Below are 24213 nucleotides of genomic sequence, written 5' to 3'. Positions count from 1 at the left end.
GTGAAAATATATTCAAGCTTTATTTGTCACTTACAGTTGCCTAGAAGTCACATTAAAAATACTAAAACAAGTAAATCTAAAAATTTTCAGTATTATATTTTATATAACCCAATATATCCAAAATATTATTAATCTAACATATAAAAAATAGAAAATTTATTATTTTTGTTCTTCTCCTTTATTTTTCACATTGTATTATTAATAATCATCAGACATGCTTTGAAATTTTTTTAATATATGGCACCAAAAAATGTAACAATTTTTTAAATAATACTCAAAGACATAAACTATTAACCAAATTCCAGAAAGTAATATTTTAACAAAATACATAGGTATATATAAAAGATTTTGCAGAGTAATGTCTACTTCATTGAAATATTAATTTCCTATACTTATTAACTAATGCTGTTGATTGTCATCTTTCTTCATAAAATGACTTTATATTTGTGATAGTCATATTCATAATTTTCTGTTTAAAAATTAACTCAAATGTTACCTCATAAAAACTAGTATCTCCTCCTATGATCTTCTAACTTGATTGAACTTTGTATTATTTACTTTCAAGAAAGGAAAAGGAAAACTCAATTTATTTCTTTGTTAGAATAACCTTTCAATACAGAAGGAGTTAGAGAATGTGTTTGATGCTTTATATTACTATTTTTTTAAGTTGCAACTTGGAAAATGAAATTATGAACAAAATTCTGTGTTGACACTCAACTACTCACAACCCTAGTCCCTGGGATAATGCAAGAATTGTTAAGACCTACCAGGCATTAAAAAATTAATGTTTACTCAAAGTTTTATTGCACAATTTTTTCTACTTTTATATACTTCTTATATGCTGTAGCGAGAAGGCAATGGCACCCCACTCCAGTACTCTTGCCTGGAAAATCCCATGGATGGAGGAGCCTGGTAGGCTGCAGTCCATGGGGTTGCTAAGAGTCGGACACGACTGAGCGACTTCACTTTCACTTTTCACTTTCCTGCATTGGAGAAGGTAATGGCAACCCACTCCAGTGTTCTTGCCTGGAGAATCCCAGGGACCGGGGAGCCTGGTGGGCTGCCGTCTATGGGGTCGCACAGAGTCGGACACGACTGAAGTGACTTAGTAGTAGTAGTAGTATATGTTCTACAGAATGTCCACTTTTTAGAGATAAGCTTTATTATTTTGATGGAGAAAAGATTCTTGAGGATTTATTCTATTCTATTATTCTGTACAACTGTAGTCACCATCAAGTAATGAGATGAAAATTCTGAATAGATGTTCTCTACAGGAAAGCAAATTTGAATGTAATAACCTTCCCCTCTCCAAGTAAATGACTAAATATCATTCTGACTTTTTATATGTTTCTGCTTAACTGACCTTGGAAGTTTTCATTATGTCCATTGTAAAGTATATATGTGTAATATATGTGAACACTTGATAAACATTTCAGAAATTAAATATTTTCATTTTCCATAATTCTATTTATTGAAAATATCTATACCTCCGATTTCTAAAAACATCTTGAATTAATTTTCTTTTGTATGACATTTTGATAAGATGAAAAAGATGGAAATTTTATAATAGACAATCGCATAAAATCATTTTCCTCAAAAATGGTTACATTGTCTTAAAATTACATATTAAAAAAATCATACAGCAACCCTTCATTGTTTTATATGGTATACCACCCAAAACCAGTCAGTGAGAAAGTGTCCAAAATATTGGGAGCAATTAATCATTAAAATTTTATCCTTTACTGAATCTTTTCAGTTTGCAAAATCTACTCAGTTGTATAAACAACTTTGTATCTGGACTTGACTTGGTATGAACTCAAATGACTTTTACTGGTAAATGACACAAACTGGTTCTAGGTTCACAAATTGTTCTTGCTTCTATTGAAAATTAAAAAGACTGCTCATGGAATTTATTTCAGAGAAAGCAATTGTCTTGTTATATTCCTCTTCATGAAGTCCTCTGAGTAGGGAAGCATTGTAAGATTTATTTCAGCAATGTAATTCATGCTACTATAAATATGCTGAATCTTCTAGTAACTCCATGAAGAGGCAATGAATTGCAGTGATAAAGCAGTGTTCTATGCAGAGAACGATGCACAAATAAGAAAAGCATGCAGCCTCATCTCTTTAAAGGAAACTAGCTTTTACAAGACAAATCTCATTGCAGATAGTCTGTTAATACACCTGACAGTTTTTACACTGACATTGTATTGTGTATAACGCAGGTTGTAATAAGTAATACAACAGTTAGCGTATAGAAAACCATACTGTTTTACATATTTTTATTTTAATATAAATAGTTACTGTGGAATTTGAGTTCCAGCATATAAAAGGAAACTACGTCTTTGCAAATTTATGAATTAACTAAATCTTTTTTGTATTTTGGTGTTCCTACTGGAAAATGTTTTTCATCAATGTCTAATGCCATATTTAGCCATATAAATGTCAATATTTATTCACATGCATCACAAAGAACATGTCCACTTCTGTTGAAGTGTAAAAAATATTCTAGTTAAAACATAATATTTGTTTATAGTCTTAAGAAATACATCCAGCCTTGTTGTTCTTTTCTGAACATAAAGCTGTTGAGAGTTGTCACTTTGTATGTAAGGAAAGATCTATCTATTTCTACCAGTAGAATGGCTGCTGGTCAGTTTCACCCATTTATATTTATGTATCATTTTGGATTTTTGAGCCTCAGGATATAGTACAGGCAAGGGCAAAGATGGAGAGCTGGAGAACACAGCAATATTTGAAATTTTGTGAAACATTCTTTATTTTTGCCCTAAACTACTTTGGGTTCTTTGCTTACAATGCTAGGCTTGTCTCTTTGCTGATGAAACCAAGAGACTGAAACTATTGGGAGCTGGATACAAATGTGTGCTTCTTTCTCCTTCCTTTCCTGCCTCCATGCCCATTAAAGCACACCACTCTTGCAGTGTCATTCAAGACCATCCCATGCTCTGCCATGCTGCATTTCATTGTTCACCCATGCTTCCCTCCTAAGTAAAGAGAAACAGATTAGGAGATGTGTGCATTACAGTGGTCCTTGCAGCCTGTGCCCTGCTAGAAGAGTAACAAATACCTGGGAACTCGGTAGGAAATGCAAATTCTTGGGCCTCACCCCAACCTACTAACTTAGAAGCTCAGGGGGTCAGACACACCAACTTGTGTTTTGACAAATCCTCCAAGTGATTCTGAATTTTGAGGACCATTGGAATAGTGAAAGGCAATACACAATAGTCCAAAGTCACATAGCCCATGGTAGAAGAACCTGTGGTAGAAGAACCGAGAAAGCCTGTGCTCCTACCCCAGTTCAGATCCACTTGCCCAAGACTCTATGCATGTACAAACATCAGGTTCTTCTTGTACTTGTATTTAAGGATGATTCAGATATTTTTGAAACAGAACTATTCCAGGACTTTAATTGAAGGAATTAATTACAGCACAGGTTTTTATATTTTAATACTGCAAAAATAAGTGAAAATATAATGAATAATGACTATTTTTATTAAATATTACTCTACTTTGACAATCCTATTGGAGATAATGGCTCTCTGATCAAATTCAACTGTTTCTAGAAAAATGCTCATATAAGGGGAAACTTGAATATTTCAAAGTGCTTAACAAAATCTTTGTGAAGTCTGCTTCGACGCATCTGTTTGAGAAGTGAATCTCTTGCAGGACAACACTGATGTATTAAACCACATTCATGTGCTCAAACACCTTTCTTTTCTTCATCTTGGTATCAGAAAATCCACTAAAACACACCAGGAAAATGGTATTCAGTTCTCTTGGTACTTTCAGACATTCTATGCTTTAGAACTATTTGTAAACACATAAATGAACTATGGGCATCATCATAATTCTTTTACTGTTTGCAGCTAAGATTTACTCTGCATCCCTCTACTCATAAAACAGCTTTTTTTTTTTTTTTTTTTCAATTTACTTCTGGTAATATCCATGTATTTGCATTTTACGTATTTTAAAATGTTAACATGGTGGTCCATCTTACCCTTCAAAATACTTAGGGATTTAACAAACTCCATTATTTTGGAGAAAAATGAGTCATCTTTCCTCTCAAAGTTAATCTTTCACAAATGATCACAGTTTGGTATGAGCATGAAGTTTTCAAATGGGGTTCTGTTTTGTTTTCATTGTAATACAGCTTTAAATACACTGTGTGGTAAAATTAGGAGTTGTGGAAAGAAGACAAGTTATCAGGGGTGATTATTAACAGGTTTGGTTCCCCTACACCTCAGATATTCCCACCCACCCTCTCAAGGGAGACTTGGTGTTATACACAATGAAATTATCATCACTCAGGGGCTTGCACTGCCAAATGTAATCCAGGTAAAACACATTTGTATGATGCAGCCAAGTGTATGACTTAGCGTGCTTATGATGGAATTCCTTTTGGTCTGTAAATTGATAGGCACAGCCAGAGGGATTATGTAAATAATCAAGGGAATGAAATGCAATGCAGAGGGTGTAATTCTATCCCAGGCTGCAAAGCAAGAGGCAGCATGTACCTGGCAATATGCTGGTCTCAAGCGAGGTATCTAAAAATGGAAGCAGTTACTTTTTATAGTCCTGCTCCTCATGGGGACCAATCTCTCCACACTTCTGATGCTACCTGGGAGATTCTAAATCATTCAGTAATTTGCTGCCCACAGGTCTCTTGGCAAACTTTAGGCTTCTGAATTTAGTGAGCTGTCTTCATAATAATTAAAAAAAAATCTATTATGTGCCTAGTATAAAAAAGGAATGGTTTCTTACATCACTACCCCTCTTCCCAGGATCAAGATAAATATTTATTTATGTAATTAATAATTACTCATTGAATATACCAACTTTAAGCCATGTGTTGCACTAGTGTCTGGGGCACAGTGTAAGCAAAACACAGCCATGTCACATCCAAGTGGATCTGAGAGAGTCATAGACACCCTAGTGTGGTACATTCTATGGTTAAATATGGTTAAAAGGCATTGTGTGTGTAAGAGCTCAGGTAGTCTTAAGGATGGGGAAAGTTTTCCCAGAATACAGACCTAGTAATACCAAGACCTGAAGTAGTAGTTAATCAAACAGAGAGATGGAAGAGAGATTATTATGGAAACAAAACTTAGAGAACAATTTCATAATTATATGCAACAAATCACTAAGTTCATTAGGTCTAATTGCTTCCTACCAAACACACCAGTGCCTTAAAAGTCAAGAACATTTACTGGCCATTATTTGTCTAGTATTTTGCCAGTCCCCTGAGTGGACATTTTCCTGCATTTTTTGCCTTTATAAATAAGCATAGTCTCTGGAATATTGTAGATCCTCAATAACTATCTGATGAAGTACTATTTAAAATAATCTCCCCTTGTATCATGTAGTCTAAATAGAGGAAAACAATCAAATCATTTTTCTAGAAAATGTCTGCACATATCTTTAGCTTTCTCTTAAGAGCAGAAAGCTATCTTTAGAAATATCAATCACACCAGTGATATCCTATCTCTGAGTATTCAACCCCAGGATGTTGGGGTGTGGGGGAGGAAGTCTTTTAAAGAGTAACTTTTATCTTAACTATGAACTTTAGCTTCAAACTAGTTTAATCCCAATCATCATATAATGACCAAGCACTTTGGACTTGGCCTTTCCCAGTGTTACACAAGAGAAAGTGTTTCACCGTTAAGCAATTATTCTTTATTATCATATTCTACCACATTTATGGAATTGGTCCTCCTCTTTACCTGCCTTAAAATGCAATGTCTTTAATGTGACATTTAATTGAAAAAATATATATCTACATATTTACTATGTATGTATCAATTATGTAAAAACCAAGAGGCTATCTGAATCTTGACTTTGAATCCAAGATTGCTTCAGGGAAAGATGAAAGTTGCTTAAACACCAATTGTTTTCAGTAATGCAAGTTGAAGATTAAGGACTTCAGCAATCTAGAATCTGTTAGGAGGCTGAGGATCTATTTACCTATTTACATTATATCTAATAGAGAAAACTTCGTCAGTCATTCCTTAAACACTTGCATACAAAATACTTTTTATAAGCAAGGAAAACTCAAGTTAATGTTTAATTTGTTCTCTTTATTTTTTTTTATTTTTTTTTGAGATTTATTTATTTTTATTTTTTAAATTTTATTTTATTTTAGACATGTAATATGAGTCAGATTATTATCATCTATAGCAAATAAGTACCTTCATGAGCAGCTTTGGAGTATAAAGTGCACAGAGAACTATGCATTATGAAAACTGAAACGCAGGCCTATCTAGTCCAAAGCATTGTTTCCCAGCTGGAGACACAGAGGACTTGAGAGCCCAGGGGCCTGCTCCTGTTCAGGCTCCCAATGCTGATTTTGGAAGGGCTGCACAGGGTCCCTGGACTCCCATGTCAAATCAAGGCTCTCTTCACTTAATCCAGCGTCTCAGTTTTTTTGCAAAGATATCCTCAACTGGAGCGATTACTAGATTGTAAAGTGTATCTCAGTTCTACTTTAGGATTTTCCAAGTTGGAGTGATTAATACATTGTCAGTTTCCCCAGTGGTTCAGATGGCAGTGCAGGAGACCCAGGTTCGGCTCCCTGAGTCGGGAAGATCCCCTGGAGGAGGAAATGGCAAACCACTCCAGTATTCTTGCCTGGAGAAGTCCATGGACAGAGGAGCTTGGTGGGCTACAGTCTATGGGGTCTCAAAGAGTCAGACACGACTGAACAATTAACACTTTCACTTTCAATACATTGTAAGCTTCTGAAGAAAAATTTAAAAGTTATTTGCAAGCAGTATCATTACATTTGGATTACCTGTTATAATCATTGACTTCTGTGGAGGATATTTTAGTTTATTAACCTGTTTCTTTCTTTTTTTTGTTTTTGCTTCACACTGTCAATAATTACCCAAGATTTCACAAATGCATGGGAATTTGATACATAATTTGTATTCCCTAGTAGGTGCATGTGTGCTCAGTCACTTGGCTGTGTTTGACTCTTTGTGACTCCATGGATTATAACCCTCCCAGAATCCTCTGTCTGTGAATTTTCCAAGCAAGAATACTAGAGTGGGTTACCATTTCCTACTCCAGGGGATCTTCCTGAGCCATAGATCTAACCCGTGACTCCTGCATTGGCAGGTGGAATCTTTACCAATGTGCCACCTGAAAAGATATGCATGTGTGTGCTAAGTTGCTTCAGTCATGTCTGACTCTTTGCAACCCTACGGACTCTAGAAGGTACATATATTCAAATTAATCCTTTTCTGGAAAGATTTTGAGAGTAATTCTTAAAGTAATCATTGACTAGTTTTCACAGTTGTTTGATTACTTGGTAACTCCTGTGATATATTAACCCAGGTAGTCTATTCTGCCATTTCCTTACCTGCACAAGATATCTAAATTATTGCCGAATTATTTTTTCTCTCAAGACCTTTTTCTCTTACTAGAATGACTTGGTTCAGAACAGGCTCAGGCAATATAATTTATGGTTCACAGTCTTTTCAAATATACAGCAAAAATTAGGCTGATGAATCTTCTTACATCATATAGGCGCCTGGGGGAAAGATGCATAACAGTACCTCCTCTATTACATCACTATGAAGCACATAGGGAGTAAAAATTGAAAAGGACTTGTGATTCTGAACTTGGGCCTGAACTTGAAACTATTCCTAAGAAATCATAATTTTAATGAGGACTCTATTAAACACTCTCTCTGTGAGACTGATGGACCTAAAGCATTCATTATCCAACCATGCCATGACAGCCACTTGTGGAAAGATATCTGAGAAGAGCACCCTGCTAGTGACAACAGAGCCCTGGAATTCATTTTAAAAGTAGGTCTTTGACTTGGTTATGCTGCTTCAAGAGTCTACTATTAGGATACCTATCCCCATGACTGTTATTCACAGGGATGATTTCTTTTAGCAACTTTCATTTTTTTCCCAGCAAATACTTATTGAGCTAATTATGTGATATGATATTTTTATATATTTAATACAGTATGGAATATAATGTTTTATATCATATAGTGATAAGGGAAAAAAATTCTTGAAATAATACTGACCCTTACCACATGAAGTACACTCTAATATATTATTTTCTACCGAATTCTATTTTTAAAAATGTCACAGAGAACAAATCTGACACCATACTGGATCTATTCTTTTAGTTCTAACCTTTGGGTTCTATTGACTGGCTCTGCACCTTTATAAAAGAATGTTGACTATTGCCTGAAACAAACATGATAGCCCAGTCTCAAGGCCCTGCCTCCCCAGCTTGACCTTTAAAGGTATAACACTTTTCATTCATACAAAGATTTAAAAAATCGCAGAAGAGAATAGCATTTGTCTTGTTAAAAGTTTAGAGGAACATCATGACTGGACCTAAGTAGACAGCTGTAAGAACAAAGGATTCGATTAGTCCCAAGGGGTTTGGCCAACACCAAGTAGTTTGCTACAACCAGCCATATCCCCTTCCCTTTTAGCATAAAAGAAGCATGAATTCTAACTCAGTTTTGATGGTTCTTTGGGACACTAATCCATCATCTTTTCAGTCTGCTGGCTTTCTGAATAAAGTCTCTGTTCCTTGCCCCAACACCTCATTTCCCGATTTATTGGCCTATTGCGAGGCTCTATGAGCTTGGACTCAGTAGTAAAAACGCTCATTTTAAACCCACTAAATTGATATCATTTACATTTCAGTTGGACAATTAATTTGACTTATCATTTGATTTGTCATTTGAAAAATACTGTTTCAAACCATACTAAAAATTTTAAGCCATTTAAAAATGATTTGTAAGCCCTGTACATAATTTTGGGATTTTGAAACCCTTTAAGAGTTTTTAGCAAAGAAAAAGAGTTATCCTCTTCTATCTTATTTTACTTTGTGCTCAATTAACATTTAATTAAGGGTAACAAATAATAATTATATGGTATTTTAATTAATTTTCTCACTATATATAGTCTGATGAAAATTATTGTTAAATCGGATCTTTCTCCACACAAAAGCAGTGACCTCAAATGACTGTACCTATGAAAAGAAACATCCCCCCATTTTTTCCAGCTTTATTAAAATATAATTAACATATAACATTGTGTAAATTTAAGTTATATGACATTCATTTGATACACGAATATACTGCAAAATGACTATGGCAGTGTTAGCTAACACTTCCATCACATCATATAATGGCCATTTCTTTCTTGTGGTGAGAGCATTTAAGATCAACTCTTTTAGCAACTTTAAAGTATACAATATTATTAACTGTAGTCATCATGCTGTACATTAGGTCCTCAGAAATTATTCATCTATATAACAGGAAGTTTGTACTCTTTGACAAACATCTCCCCTTTTCCCCACCCCCCCACAAACCCCTGGTAAATCATTCTAGTCTCTCTTTCTGGTATTTTAGGAGAAAAATCTGGGCTTCCCTGGTGGTCCAGTGATTAAGAATCCCCCACTGAAATGCAGGGGACACTAGTTCTATCCCTGGTTTGGGAAAATCCCACATGCCTTAGGCAACTAAATCCATGCGCCACAACTACTGAAGCCTAAGTGCCCTAGAGCCTGTGCTCTGCAGCAAGAGGTGTCCGAGAACCTCAACTAGAGTAGCCCCTACTTGACCCAACTAGAGAAAGCCAGTGCACAGCAACAAAGACCCAGCACAGTCAAAAATAAAAATTAATTAGTTGATCAATTAATTTAAAATAAGTAAACAATAAGTTCTTTAGGAAAGAAAATTCTGCCTGTGCCATGGAACATGACTTGGAGGGAATGAAGACATCCCAGGTGTCAACCATCTGTTCAAGAGCCTGGACCTTCACTGAGTAGCAGAAGGGGATCTGTGGCCTCTCCTTGGCATGACTTGGCCCAGATTACCAAGGAACATTTGTAAAGCTGAAGTTTTAGGATGGTGATTTCCACGTGAGCAGCGGTCAGACCAAGGAAAGAAGGAACTGAAGCAAGGGGATTATGAAATCAGTCTAGTCGGTTAGAGCCGGATTTTGAAACTTCAGACTATAGAATCTACTTGAATGATAGCCATGTGTTCTTTGTTGTCCAGATTAGCTAGTATTTTAGTCACTCATGTACTCATTCATTTAAGATGTATAAAACAATTCCTATGCATCAAGACTGGATTAGGTGTCAGGAATTTAAAGAAATAAGGCAAATTCCTGGTCTTAAAAGAGATCCACATTATCTTTCCCCTGAAGAAAACAAATCTTAGGCTTTCTGTAATTATTTCTCTTTTGCTCTTTCTGGGATTGCCTGGTGGCTCAGATGGTAAAATGTCTGCCTGCAATGAGGCAGATCTGGGTTCGATCCCTGGATTGGGAAGATCCCCTGGAGAAGGAAATGGCAACCCACTCCAGTACTCTTGCCTAGAAAATCCCATGGATGGAGGAGCCTGGTAGGCTACAGTCCATGGGGTTGTAGAGAGTCAGACACGACTGAGTGACTCCACTTTCACTTTGCTCTTTCTATGTGCTTAGTAAAACTCTGAAAATCTAGCCTGGCTTTGTTGTGCTGAGACGAACATATATTATAAGAAAAAACCAGCACAACAGGAAAGTGGAAACTTGAGAGAACAAATCTGGAGTCATTTGGTTCAAAATGAACATCTCTATGGAGGCTTTGCTTCCTGTAAAAAAAATCTTTTCAGGTTCTGGATTCTGTTTTAGAGAGATGGCATTCCCTTAATCCTACATTATAATCTTAGTATAAGCCTTTTCAAAACATGTTAACTATTAGGGAAATCAATTGTTTATCACAAAGAACTGAAAGATGAATGAATGACACTCTCCATTATTCATCAACAAATCTCTCTAAATGTGTTTAAGCTCTCAGGAAGTAATGCTGGCAACAGCTGAAACAGGCTTACAGAATACTAAGGGACATAAGATAAAGATCTGAGCAGTACACAGAACAGAGGTAAAGTTATTCAAAGCACACTTTCCCCCAAACTCCAGCACACACAATAACTCCCTCTGTGAGTAGCAGGCTTCAGTGCAAGATCACAGAACTATCATTTGAAACTATATCAAGAAATCTAGTCATTAAAGAGCCAAAAATGGAGATCAGAATCTTCTTTCAGATTAACTGAGGATATGAAGCAGAAGAAAATGGGCAAAATGTCTTTCCAGTGAAGTGAGGAAGAAAAAGTAAAGAAAAGAAAGCAGTAATCTATAGTTCAGAGTAGACCCCTAAAGTATAGGCATCAAATATTGTACGCATTTTGGGTCCCTGTAGACTATCTCATCCTCCACCAAGTTGCTATTTGTTCCACATTCCTGAAAATTATAAAAATACTGTAGAAAACTTAAAGTTGTAATTGAGAAACAAGAAAACTCTGAAAACTGCTCAATAATCCTGGTAATTATCACTGCAAGGGGACTAGGTTCAACGGCAAATCATTCCTGGGATCCCACTTGGCCCAAATAATTGGTACTCAGTACTTTCACAGGTAGTCGATGGTACCTAGCAAATAGTTCTTTACTGCACTAACTGGCAAAATAAAATGGTAACATGAAATGCTTTCTAAGGCACTTTCCTGTCTTAAGGCCTTATATGTACAAAGCTTTTGGAAGGATACACCCACTTGATTAGATACATACAAATATAATTAAAGAAAGATTCTGTCGTAGAGAACACATCTTAACAGTGACATTTCTGATAGATAGCACCATAAAGTGGGTCTTTAGGTTTCTAAATTTATCTATCTTGATGGATAACTTAATATGCTAAATAAAAGCCCCAAATGGACACATGACTTATACAACATCTGTTGACAAAGACCACTTCTTTAACCTGATAAAAATGCAGTTTTCCCTGGATTTAATCTATGTGTTAAAGTTTGACCTTTAATTTCTTGCACAATAAGTCAGCATTATTTGGTGCTGCTAAGGAGTGTAAACTAATTTCCACACTTGCTGTTATGTAACCTGTAGCTTTATCTTCCCCCTTAGCATTCTCATAACCTTGTATACAGTCTTTTGTGAAAAAGCACACACCCTGAGTGTACACCTAAGATCTTGTTTATATTTGGTTGCTGTGGCGGTAACCTCAAGAGTACTTTTGTGGTAGGTGTTGCTGTTTGCATCAGAACTAGAATTCACACTTAACTTCTATACTCCAGAACCTGGTAAACACAGTGAATTCCAGGGGACTACATTGTTTTGTATGCAAACACTGTATGCGAACAGTTGACTCATTGGAAAAGATCCTGATGCTGGCAAAGGAGAAGAAGGTGGCAGAGGATGAGATGGTTGGATAATATCACTGATTCAAAGGACATAAACTTGGGTGAACTCCAGGAGATGGTGAGAGACAGGGAGGCCTGGTGCGCCGCAGTCCATGGGGTTGCAGAACTGGTCATGTGTTGAGTAACACAGGTTAGTGAATGAACAACAGCAGCACATTGTTTTGTATGTAAACAGTGCCTCTTAGAATTTGATGAATTTTGTACCCTTAATGGAGGTATTCACCTCTTTGGAGAGAGCAAGTTGGGGGGCTTGCTCTGAGAAAGAGGCCACATTGTAAAACATTTCTGAATTGCTTGATGTTAGTAACTCAAGTCTTGCTAAAACGGTTGACTTCTGTTCTCTAACAATTAATTTGTCACTAACATCTTGAAAGAAATCAGAATGTTGGACTTCCCTGGTGGCCCAGTCCCCTGCATGGAGAATGGCTTCAATCTGCTAATCAGGGACCTAAGATCCCACATAATGTGTGGCGTGGCTAAAAGAAAAAAAAAAAAAAAAGAAATGAGAATGTTATTTAAAGCATATTATTTCATGAACATATAATACCCTATTCTGTCTAAAAGGTGTGAGTCTTAAAACAACATTTCCCTTATCAGCAGCTTGAAATATAGAGTATTGGATTAGTAGCCAGGGGATCCAAGTGCAGAAGGAAAAAGTTTTAATATACTGAAATTATTTAGGCCTATAATCTCTTGGATTGTTATATAACATTTCACTCCACTCTTTGGAAATGTTTCCAAACCACAGAAAGTCTTCTGACTTGCAAATAAGTTACTGTGCCAACAGGCTTCTGCCAGTCTTTTGAGCTACATTGTCAGATGAGTTCCCTGAGCACAAATTATTATTTGAGGGACTAGATTCACGTGGTTGGAAACATCATACTTTCAATAATCTTTAACACAAAAATCAGGGACCTCATTGCATGTATTTATTTGGACATTTGCTAGGAGCTGTAGGACTGGATGTAGTGAAGAGAGTAAAGACAATTAAGAAATGGTTCTTGTCCTCAAGCTGCTCAAAGACTAGGATAGAAAACAGATACATAATCACAACCATAAGGCAATATGGTTAAGATCAGTGCAAGGTGTTATAACAATAGCAGGGTTAGCAACAGACTGATGGAGCCTAGAAAGACCTGAACAGGTGAAACTGAAGCTGGAAATTATAGGTAACATTTAAGCTGTTCAGAGAAGAGAAATTAAGACTTTCATGGTAGATGGTACAACATTATAAATGATAGAAACTTAAAAGATTAAAATCTGTTAAGACTATTAAGGCAATGACAATTTATATGGCATGGATGATTTAGAACTCGAAATATGTTAGGGGTATATGGAAGATGACAAGGAAGGTAGACTGAATCTTTAGTTTGGTGTACCTAGATGCCAGACAAAAAGGCTGCACTTTATCTCATGAGAAACTGGAAGCCTTTGAAGAATTTTTTGAGCAGGGAGCTAGAGACATAATTATACCTTTATTTTAACAAGATAATTCTGGTGGCCATATTTAATGAACATCTATCAATTTTCAGTTGACTCCACCACCCTTGGTTTCAAATATTGTACTTTCCTCATTCTTCGTGATTCTGGTGGGGTGGCAAATGCAGGTCTCCACCTCTCCACCAAACAAGGGTCTCTATCTCTCTACCATGAGGTTGGGCACATGGCACAAGCTTGCTAATCAGACTGGCCTAGGAGTGGACCCTGGCCCAAGATAGCTTAATGTAAATCTTTGGGGGTAGGTATGACCACATCTATACTAGTGGTCATAATGCTTTTTCTCTGCATTTTCTATCCAAAGGGCTCATTCATGTAAGCCTGTGGTTCCTTGGCTATCTTTGTCACCACTGTGTGAACAGAACCTGACCAAGGAAGCCATCAGTGAAAAAAGTAGAGCTGGGGGATAGAAAGAGAAACAGATTTCTGATAGCATATTTGAATACCTGTCTCTAACTATGCTTGAGGCCAACTCTCTTCTTTAGTATTTCTTATTTAATAAAATATTTTTTTTATTTCATAAGCATAGTTTGAATTTGGTTTCTGGATTTGTAGCTGAAAGTGTTCTTACTAACGTAGAGAATAAAAGTCAGATAAGAGTGGAAGAAGAGAGATGCACTTATAGGAATTAAAATAATATACATGAGTGATGATAAGGGCCTGAACTAAGACAATGGAACTAAAGAAGAGGGGGTATATCAAAATATATGAATCCTGAATGGATACTTATTAGATATGTGAGGGAGGAAGGGGAGAGGAGGAAAGAAGAGTGACAGATGATATCTTATCCATGAAACACTCTCCACCATAACTTCTAGGCAAGTGAAAGGTCCCATTCTTCACTAAACAGAATGATTGAAGAAGCAGGATATACTTTAGTTTTCCTTGGGGTTCAGTCCAAGGAAATGTATACAGTTTATTGCACCCTGGTGAATAGCCAATGTGAAGAAACAGAGGCTATTGTGTGCATCTCCTCCTCGATACTCCAGGAGTCAAGTTCCAAGCTTAGCGTAATTACGCAACATGGCAGTTGATTTCCTTCATCTAAAAGCTGGGCACTGTCAGATGTGCCCTGCCAGCTAAGCTGAGCGCTGGAAAGGATGAGGATGACTCACTGTGCTCTGCTTCTGTGCCTGCCACTGCTTTAAATGGGATAGAAACTTAAGCCCTCATCTTTGAAGCTCGTCTTTGCGGGTAACTCTTGAGCAGAGCCGTAATTCAATCTCCAGGTCCCAGAGGTACATGTGATAGTTGTTTCAGAGAGACGATGCCACATCTGTGCCAGAATGCAGCTGGAAAAGGATTTTGTGTGATTTGTCCAATATGATGGAATGAAAAAAAAAAAAAAAAAGAAACAGACTGAGCAGGTGCTTAAAATAAATATATGTTAGTACTTTAAAAAAGAAGTCAAATTATATGTCTAAATCTGTAACCTATAAAGAGCACATTCAAATTTTTATGTAAAGCCCCAAGATTTCAATATAAAGAGAATGAGCAAGAGGCCTGTTCATGAAGAGACATGCACAATACACAGACTCTAGGAAACCTATTTAGCCTCATGGGCAATCAAATACATACTATTGAAGCTAAGCCAAAGTACCATTGCATTGCTAATAATGAGGAGGCAGGAAATTAAAATGTTAAAGTGAAATTGTCCTTTTGGAATCGAAGATGTCAATATTCAACTTATGGTATTTAAAAACCATAAAATATCATTACTCTTTCTCAATATTCCTACTTCTAAGATTATATCCTGAGGTTATTATTCAGCAGAAGAAAAAGTATTGTATATAAAATGTGCATTATAGCATTCTCTATAATATCAAATATATTAGAAAAGTTTAACTGACCAATAATAGGGAGTGGATAACCAAAAATGCTGCCAAAAGGGATACAGGCACAGGGATACAGGGATATTATAAAACAGTGTGGAAATATGGAAAATAACTTCTCAAATAAAGCAGTATAGAAAACTGAACATATACTCTATGAATAAAAACTGTACATTTGGATAAAGACTAAGTTGGTTCAAAGAAAACAGAAAGGAAGTAATGTATGTATTGAAACTTTATTTATGACAGATTAAAAGAAAGACAAAAAAGGAACTACTCAATAAATAGTACTGAATGACATAGACAAAATCAATTCCAGGTAGTTAGAAACTTTAGTGTGAAATGTAAAATTGTCAAACTTTTAGAAGATAGTCTAGGAGAATTTTTTCTGGCTTCAGGACAAGGAATAACTCCTTAAACAGGAAAAGCATTTACCATAAAAATGATACAATTGACCTCATGAAAATAAAAATACTTCTGTTCATCCAAAGACACCCTCAAAACTACAAGCTACAAATTGAGAGGTGATATATGTAACACATATAACCCACAAAACACATATATCCAAAAAGTATACAGACTACAAGATTTAAAAATTGGGTGAAAGTCATGAATATATGCTTCACAAATAAAGAAGTGTGACTAGCCATTAAAGAAACTCATTAATAATTAAGCAATTTTACATGACAATCACAGTGAGATATGTTTCATTCTGGGGTTGTTATATATATACAACCCCTTCATGGATTACCCACTGCTCAACTCCAGGAAGAACCATTCTTATGCCCTTAAATACAAGCGTCACCCCCTTGAACCTGTGGAATGCATTGGCTCTGTTTCACAACCACTAAACTGGCAGAAAATCAAAAGTCTGCCATATCAGCAAGGATGTGGGACAATGAGAATCTCAGTCACAGCTTACTGACATGTAAATTGGTTCAACCCCTTTGAAGAACAGCTTGTCATTATCCAGGATGATTAATGGCAGGTTTAGAGGAGGAATGGGAAAGTGTTAACTAGTGACAAACAGAGAAATAAGCAGATATATTAAAAATAAAACTGTGGAATGGCTCCAATAAGCATATGTTCCCCACCCCCAAGATGTCTCTAGACAAAAGTGAGGAAAGCAGATCAAGACAGGATAAAAAAAGCCCATCAAGATAGATGGGGTTAAAGCCCAGGAGAGCACAGGTAAAGGTGAAGTTGAAATAATTATCCAGGCTATCAGTGTTAGTAAACCGACTAAGTATACACCAGTGCACTATGACCTGTGGACCAAATCCAGCCCAACGACCTATTTTGTAAATAAAATTATATTAAAACACAGTCAGTCAGTCAGTCAGTTCAGTCACTCAGTCGTGTCCGACTCTTTGCGACCCCATGAATCACAGCACACCAGGCCTCCCTGTCCATCACCAACACCCGGAGTTCACTCAAACTCACGTCCATCGAGTCAGTGATGCCATCCAGCCATCTCATCCTTTGTCGTCCCCTTCTCCTCCTGCCCCTAATCCCTCCCAGCATCAGAGTCTTTTCCAATGAGTCAACTCTTCGCATGAGGTAGCCAAAGTACTGGAGTTTCAGGTTTAGCGTCATTCCTTCCAAAGAAATCCCAGAGCTGATCTCTTTCAGAATGGACTGGTTGGATCTCTTTGCAGTCCAAGGGACTCGCAAGAGTCTTCTCCAACACCACAGTTCAAAAGCATCAATTCTTCAGTGCTCAGCTTTCTTCACAGTCCAACTCTCACATCCATACAGGACCACTGGAAAAACCATAGCCTTGACTAGACGGACCTTTGTTGGCAAAGTAATGTCTCTGCTTTTTCATATGCTATCTAGGTTGGTCATAACTTTCCTTCCAAGGGGTAAGCGTCTTTTAATTTCATGGCTGCAGTCACCATCTGCAGTGATTTTGGAGCCCCCCAAAATAAAATCTGACACTGTTTCCCCATCTATTTCCCATGAAGTGATGGGACCAGATGCCATGATCTTGGCTTTAAGCCAACTTTTTCACTCTCCACTTTCACTTTCATCAAGAGGCTTTTTAGTTCCTCTTCACTTTCTGCCATAAGGGTGGTGTCATCTGCATATCTGAGGTTATTGATATTTCTCCTGGCAATCTTGATACCAGCTTGTGCTTCTTCCAGCCCAGCATTTCTCATGATGTACTTTGCATAGAAGTTAAAACACAGTCATATCCTTCCATTTCTGTATACTCTATAAGCTGCTTTGCTCTACAACAGTGAAGATGAATAGCTGTGCAGAAACCTATGGCCTCTTAAGCCTAAAATACTTACTATCTCATCCTTACAGAAACATTTTGCTGACCCTGGACCAAAATATTAGGGAAAGTTAAAAAAAAAAAAGAGTGCTTGGTAAAATTTTTAAAATATATTTTAGTGAAACAATGAAAATATTTTTTATTTCTATCATGGAAGAGAATTACAAGATTCATGTATATAAAGTCAAAGCTAAACTGAAAGATAACAAGGTCCAAAGTGTGTTCATGACAGTGGTTGCCAATCTGATATCCAGTTGAAACTAAATCTAGCAGACTTTTTGATCTCTAGTAAGTATAGTGCAGGGAATCCCACATGGTACGGTGGTAAAGAACCTGCCTGCCATTGCACGAGATGTGGGTTTGACCCCTGGGTTGAGAAGTTCCCCTGGAGAAGGAAATGGCAACCCACTACAGTATTCTTTCCTGGAAAATCCCATGGACAGAGGAGGCTGGAGGGCTACAATCCATAGGGTTGCAAAGAGTCAGACACGACTGAGCATGCAAGCATAGTGGAAAATGTGGAATAGAAGGCCAAATACAGCTGTAGGTATAGCTGGCCCAATGAAAATAAGCAAAAAATAAATGGTGAGAGATTGAGGTTTGCTTCTAGATTGCCTGGGTATTCAATTGCTTTTTATGACTCCTGCAGTTACAACAATAGTTTACAATGGGGGTATCCACTCACAGATGTATTTGTCAAGGTAAGACTAAACAATCATAAATTATTTCCAAAAATCAAGATTAAAAGCTGTCTTGATGTCCAAGAGTGCTGGTTGGGGACTCTGGTTTTTAACTATAATATGAATATTTTACCTGTGGCAACTCGAGTTGAAACATTGCTTGGGTAACCTGGAAGCAAAAATCGTTAACTGTTCAGAAGATGGATACAAAAATCTAAGTACTTCTCTAACATCAATATCAATAATTTACAAAACTTTACAATGATTATGAAATATTTTACGTGCAAGGCAAGCTTCCCAGGTGGTCCTAGTGGTAAAGAACCTGCCTGACAATGCAGGAGACATAATAGATGAGGGTTCAACCCCTAGGTCGGAAAGATCCCCTGGAGGAGGGCATGGCAATGCACTCCAGTATTCTTGCCTGGATAATCCCATGGACAAGGGAGCCTGGCAGGGTACAGTCCGTAGGGTTGCAAAGAGTCAGACACAACTGAAGCAACTTAGCACAGCACACATGTGCAAGACACTCCCCTCTGAGCCCAATTTGGTACGAAGCTGAGTGAAATAGGCCATTTTCTCAATGTATAAGCTGCTGGAAAATGAGCAAAGGTATATATGGGAGCAAGATCAAGGTGTTAACACATTTCTATAGGAGGTGGCAAGTCATAGGAGGTTGGGACTAAATTGATTTGGATAGTAGGTTGGAAAGGATTGGGAAAACAACAGGACTCTGAGGATACTTCTGACCTCACCAAACCTTGGTTTTTCCATCTGTACAATGGGGAAAATAGTTGTATTTTCAATCTAGATTTATAAAGCACTTAGAATAGAATTAGATTCATAATAACTTCAGCTGTCATTGTTACTCTTTATTTTGGCTAATGTAGTTTCTTGAAAGTTTGATTTTGAATCATGAACAGAACTCCAATAGTTCAAAATGGTTGTGTGTAGAATCCCAGGCAGATGCAATGGAATCAACTACTGGATACTTCATTGGTATGAATTCAGAATGTAACAGGATTTACTGGGGGAAATGCCTTTTTAAGCCAGATGCCTAAAACAGTCTTTGAAGCACCAAGGTTTTGGAGTCCTTGAGTCTATATTTACTCAGTTTTATGAATTTCCTATTTACACTCTTGAAGGAGAATGCCACTAGTTGCCACTAGTCATTTTCTGTATGTTGACTGGGGTAAAAGAACTTATCCATGCACATATCAGTGATAGCCAGATTTGGATGCACATAAAAGTATCTCTAAGGTCAGTCCATACTCAAATGGTGGTTGAATTAAAAGTGTGACATAATGTTAATTTTGATACCCTGTAATGTTGTAGTGGGGTCAAGTGGTAAGGAATGAATAACTTGCAATTCTATGGAACAGTGTGGAATATGTGTATATAGGTATTTCTAAAAATCCAAAGAACTAAAGAGCCTCTTGATGAAAGTGAAAGAGGAGAGTGAAAGAGTTGGCTTAAAGCTCAACATTCAGAAAATTAAGATCATGGCATCCGGTCCCACCACTTCATGGGAAATAGATGGGGAAACAATGGAAACAGGGGCTGACTTTATTTTGGGGGGCTCCAAAGTCACTGCGGATGGTGACTGCAGCCATGAAATTAAAAGACGCTTACTCCTTGGAAGGAAAGTTATGACCAACCTAGACAGCATATTAAAAAGCCAGAGACATTACCTTGTCAACAAAGGCTCATCTAGTCAAGGCTATGATTTTTCCAGTAGTCATGTATGGATGTGAGAGTCGGACTATAAAGAAAGCTGAGTGCTGAAGAATTGATGCTTTTGAACTGTGGTGTTGGAGAAGACTCTTGAGAGTCCCTTGGACTGCAAGGAGATCCAACCAGTCCATCCTAATGGAGATAAGTCCTGAGTGTTCATTGGAAGGACTGTTGTTTATGCTGAAACTCCAATACTTTGGCTACCTAAAGCGAAGAACTGACTCATTTGAAAAGACCCTGGTGCTGGGAGAGATTGAAGGTGGGAGGAGGAGAGGAAGACAGAGGATGAGATGGCTGGATGGCATCACTGACTCAATGAACATGGGTTTGGGTGAACTCTGGGAGTTGGTGATGGACAGGGAGGCCTGGTGTGCAGGGGTCACAAAGAGTCAGACACAACTGAGTGACTGAACTGAACTGAACTGAAAAATCCTAGAAACAATTTTTGGCATTAGCTGTGTGCTTCTAGAAATTTTGCAGTTTGCAAACTGCATTGGAAATCTAACTTCATATTTGGGAGGCAAAATCTCTTAGAAAATCAACTAGTTAATGCACAATAAACTTCCCAGTAGTTCTAGGCCTTTGGACTTTTGAAGTTCTTTTTTTTTTTTTTTTTTTTTGAAAAACAGTTTGGATCACCCACAGATAATGTTAGGAGATTATAAGTGTTTATGGAGTTCATGACCCTCATTTAAAAAACTAGTCTTCATATAGGAACATGAGGAAGAGAAAAGTGCCATTGCTTTTTTTTTTGTTTAGGAAAGTTGTATCCTGGGAGAAACACTCCCCAATGATTTAGAGGGAGGCTTTGAAATCTGGGCTCAGGACAAATGATACTATTGCCTGAGGGAAACCATTTCCTATGTTCACACACCGCTTGTTTCTAAATGTTTAAATTCCATGTTCTAAATTGTTATTCAGTGCTTTAAAGTCATAGTAGTCTGACTTCAGAGAGAAAAGAACTCTGGACTCTCAGGTTGCTGTACAACCCTTTTCAAAACTAACCACAGCAACTTCGAAAAGATCTTGGATTAATACCTACTTTTGTTTTGTTCTTTGAAGGAGGGGAAACTTGGACAAATAATTCTTTATCCATCAGAAAACACACGAAAGATACACAAATTTATCCTTTTAGCATATTCTTGAAGTGTTATCCAATACATGCTAATCATTATTTATGTTGTCACAATACATAAGAATTGAGACTAAAACAATAGGCCACGGGAGCAAAATATTTTAAATGGCATGAACCTCATATTTCCCGAGGGCAGCCATTTCTGGGTCAGTTTGAAGGTAATAAAAACAGTTTCTCAGGCTTTTAATATTTATCATATTGCAAGGTCTACAGCCTCATCAAGGAATCATCCGTTATTTGATGTAGTCCTTTGGTTGTCACATGTGGTCAGTAATCTTCTATTGGCTTCCTTTTTATATTTTTAAATTAACCATTTTAAAGGGAAAAATTCAGTGAAATTTAGTCCATTCACGTATGGTGTAGCCACCGCCACCCTTTTCTAGTTCCCAAACATTTCCATCACTTCAAAGTAAAACTCCTTCCCCATTAACCAATTTCTCCTCAGGCCCTGGAAACACCAGTTCACATTCTGTCTCATCTGTTTCCCCTTTTGTGATCCATTCTTTTTAGTGAAGGTTCTTACCAGGCTTTTGCTGTCCATAAAGTCATCTGAGAGCACCTGGCTGCAGCCATTTATAGCTAAAGAAAGCTGATCCTAGAGCCAGGGACACAATCACTCTTGGTCTCTAAGCTCCCAATAACAACCTACTGCTGCCTGAATGCTCTCCTTTCTCCTTGGTTACCCTACCTCCTGGGCATTGCATGAGTGCTACATCTCTGCTGCCATGACTGACCCAATGGAGTCTTCAAAAATACCAGTGATAATGTATCTTCTGGGTTTCTTAATGTACCAAAGCCACTGTGGGGAGAATCTTTCACTCTTCACTCTTGTATTTCATATCATGTGAGTAATGGATATAAACCAAATACTACTGGAATTTCTTTGTGTCAAGGGGAGAATGACTTTTCATCAATTAAGAGTTTTTTATTAATTATTTTCAGCCTACTCTCACCTTACCTTATGATGAAAACCCACGTTTGGGAAAAGGGGTGCTGACCTAGCAAATCTGAGTAGCAAATGGCAAACTGTGATTAGATTCAACCATCTCTGACAGTCGAAGTATTACTATGGACTCAGTTGTTTGCATGTGTATGCTTAGTTGCTCAGTCATGTCTGACTCTTTGTGACCCCATGGACTATAGCCCACCAGGTTCCTCTGTCCATGGGGATTCTCCAGACAAGAATACTGGACTGGGTTGCCATGCCCTTCACCAGGCGATCTTCCCAACCCAGGGACTGAACCCAGGTCTCCCGCATTGCAGGCGGATTCTTTACCGTCTGAGCCATCAGGGAAGCCTCTCCGGTGCTATCCTCACTTAGAGTTATTCCCAGGAAGATCTTAGCCCTTCAGTTAAAAAGTGCCCCCAGTGGATCAACGTGATCAGTACTCTGGACACATTTAGAAATCTGAACACTGGTAAATTTTAAACCTTGAGTTTAGGTTCAACCTGGAACTCTAAGTACAAGTATTAAACTTAGTATTGGAGCAATAACAAACTTGTATGATTTTATAACTTTAATAGGAATTGACAATAAATTTCTATAAAAGGGAAAAATGAAAAAAAAAAGGGGGGCCTCCAAAAAAAATAATAACAGCACTTCAGATCAGGAGTTTTCTAGGTTTCTATACACATACACCTTTATGCATGTGAGTAATAATAAATAATATATAACATATATTATAAGAGAGTATGAATATTTTGATATTGATTGCAGTTTATTTAAAAAGTCTCAAAAATATGTGCAAACAAAAAATGAACAAGCATAAAAATCTGATAGTCTTATGAAACTAGTTTTTTTTTTAAATGATTGTGTTCTTTTTAGAAAAATCATTTCCATTTCACTCATTAATAGCAAGCCAGATCATGTGGAAATTCTCCTAAAATACAACAAAAATGTGAGATAAAAATATAATAAGTAAGAGTTAAATGCACACTTGGCTCAACAATAAAAAAAAAAAAAATCCAGGAGCCAAAGGAACAAAGAGGAAACTTATAACTGAGAAGTAAACAAACTGTTCCTGCCCTTGATAATGTGCTGCGCTGATAGCCAAAGGGCTTAATAACACAGTAAGGAGAGCAGTCAAGGTTGCATGAAAAGGAGATAGGACTAAGACCTCACATCACTGAATGGCTGACATTCACTAAAGAATGATAGAAAAATATGCCCTTTGAATCACTGGATGGGGAGGCAACAGCATTACCAGCAGCTCCTTAGTCTAGGCTGTGGGTATAAAATTAATCTTCCTTCCTTGAAATTTCATCAACAATGGCGTTTACTCCTCCTCTGTGTTACAACACTTAGACTTGAAACTGTAGTCCCTCCCAAATGCTAATGAAAGGAATATCAGAAAGATAATAATAAAATGTTTCTTCTTCCCGTATAATACAGAGGAACAGATACAATTTCTTGTCTTAAATTTAGTTCTGATAAAGTGGTAAATTGAGAACATTTATGAAAACATCTCGAATAATTCTCTTTCCCAGGATGGAGATTTGAATAAAAATGAATAATCATGCTCTATTTTGTAACACATTCTTGGAAGTGTTATTTATACAACTGAGCCTTTTAAGACATTCAAATTCTGGAGGTTGCTCTGCTGTGTTTGTGAAATGCAACGTCAATGAACTACTATGTATTTTCTCAAGTAATATTATTTGAATTGACAAATTATTTGAGGTTTTGTTGTTAGTTCAGAAGAACTTTAAACCACTTTTTACCATTTATTTGTAAAGACAAAATATATCTGTGATTCTGTTGAATTCTTTGGTTAAATAAAGATTTGAGATTATTCATCTTATTT

At 37.0% G+C, this 24213-nt stretch overlaps 1 long non-coding RNA gene across 1 annotated transcript in view; it reads right to left on the bottom strand.

The window, feature by feature from the left end:
* Window positions 1-1024: 1024 nt before the first annotated feature.
* Window positions 1025-24213, bottom strand: part of LOC112583900 — a 37053-nt gene continuing 13864 nt past the window's right edge. Inside the window, exon 3 of the long non-coding RNA XR_003108186.2 lies at window positions 1025-3002. This is a non-coding gene — a long non-coding RNA (uncharacterized LOC112583900). The remainder of the gene's footprint in view (window positions 3003-24213) is intronic.

This window comes from Bubalus bubalis, chromosome 3 (assembly GCF_019923935.1).
Source record: "Bubalus bubalis isolate 160015118507 breed Murrah chromosome 3, NDDB_SH_1, whole genome shotgun sequence".
NCBI classification, from domain to species: Eukaryota; Metazoa; Chordata; class Mammalia; order Artiodactyla; family Bovidae; genus Bubalus; species Bubalus bubalis.
Note: the sequence above shows the minus strand (reverse complement) of the source record. Positions and strands in the feature narration are given on the sequence as shown.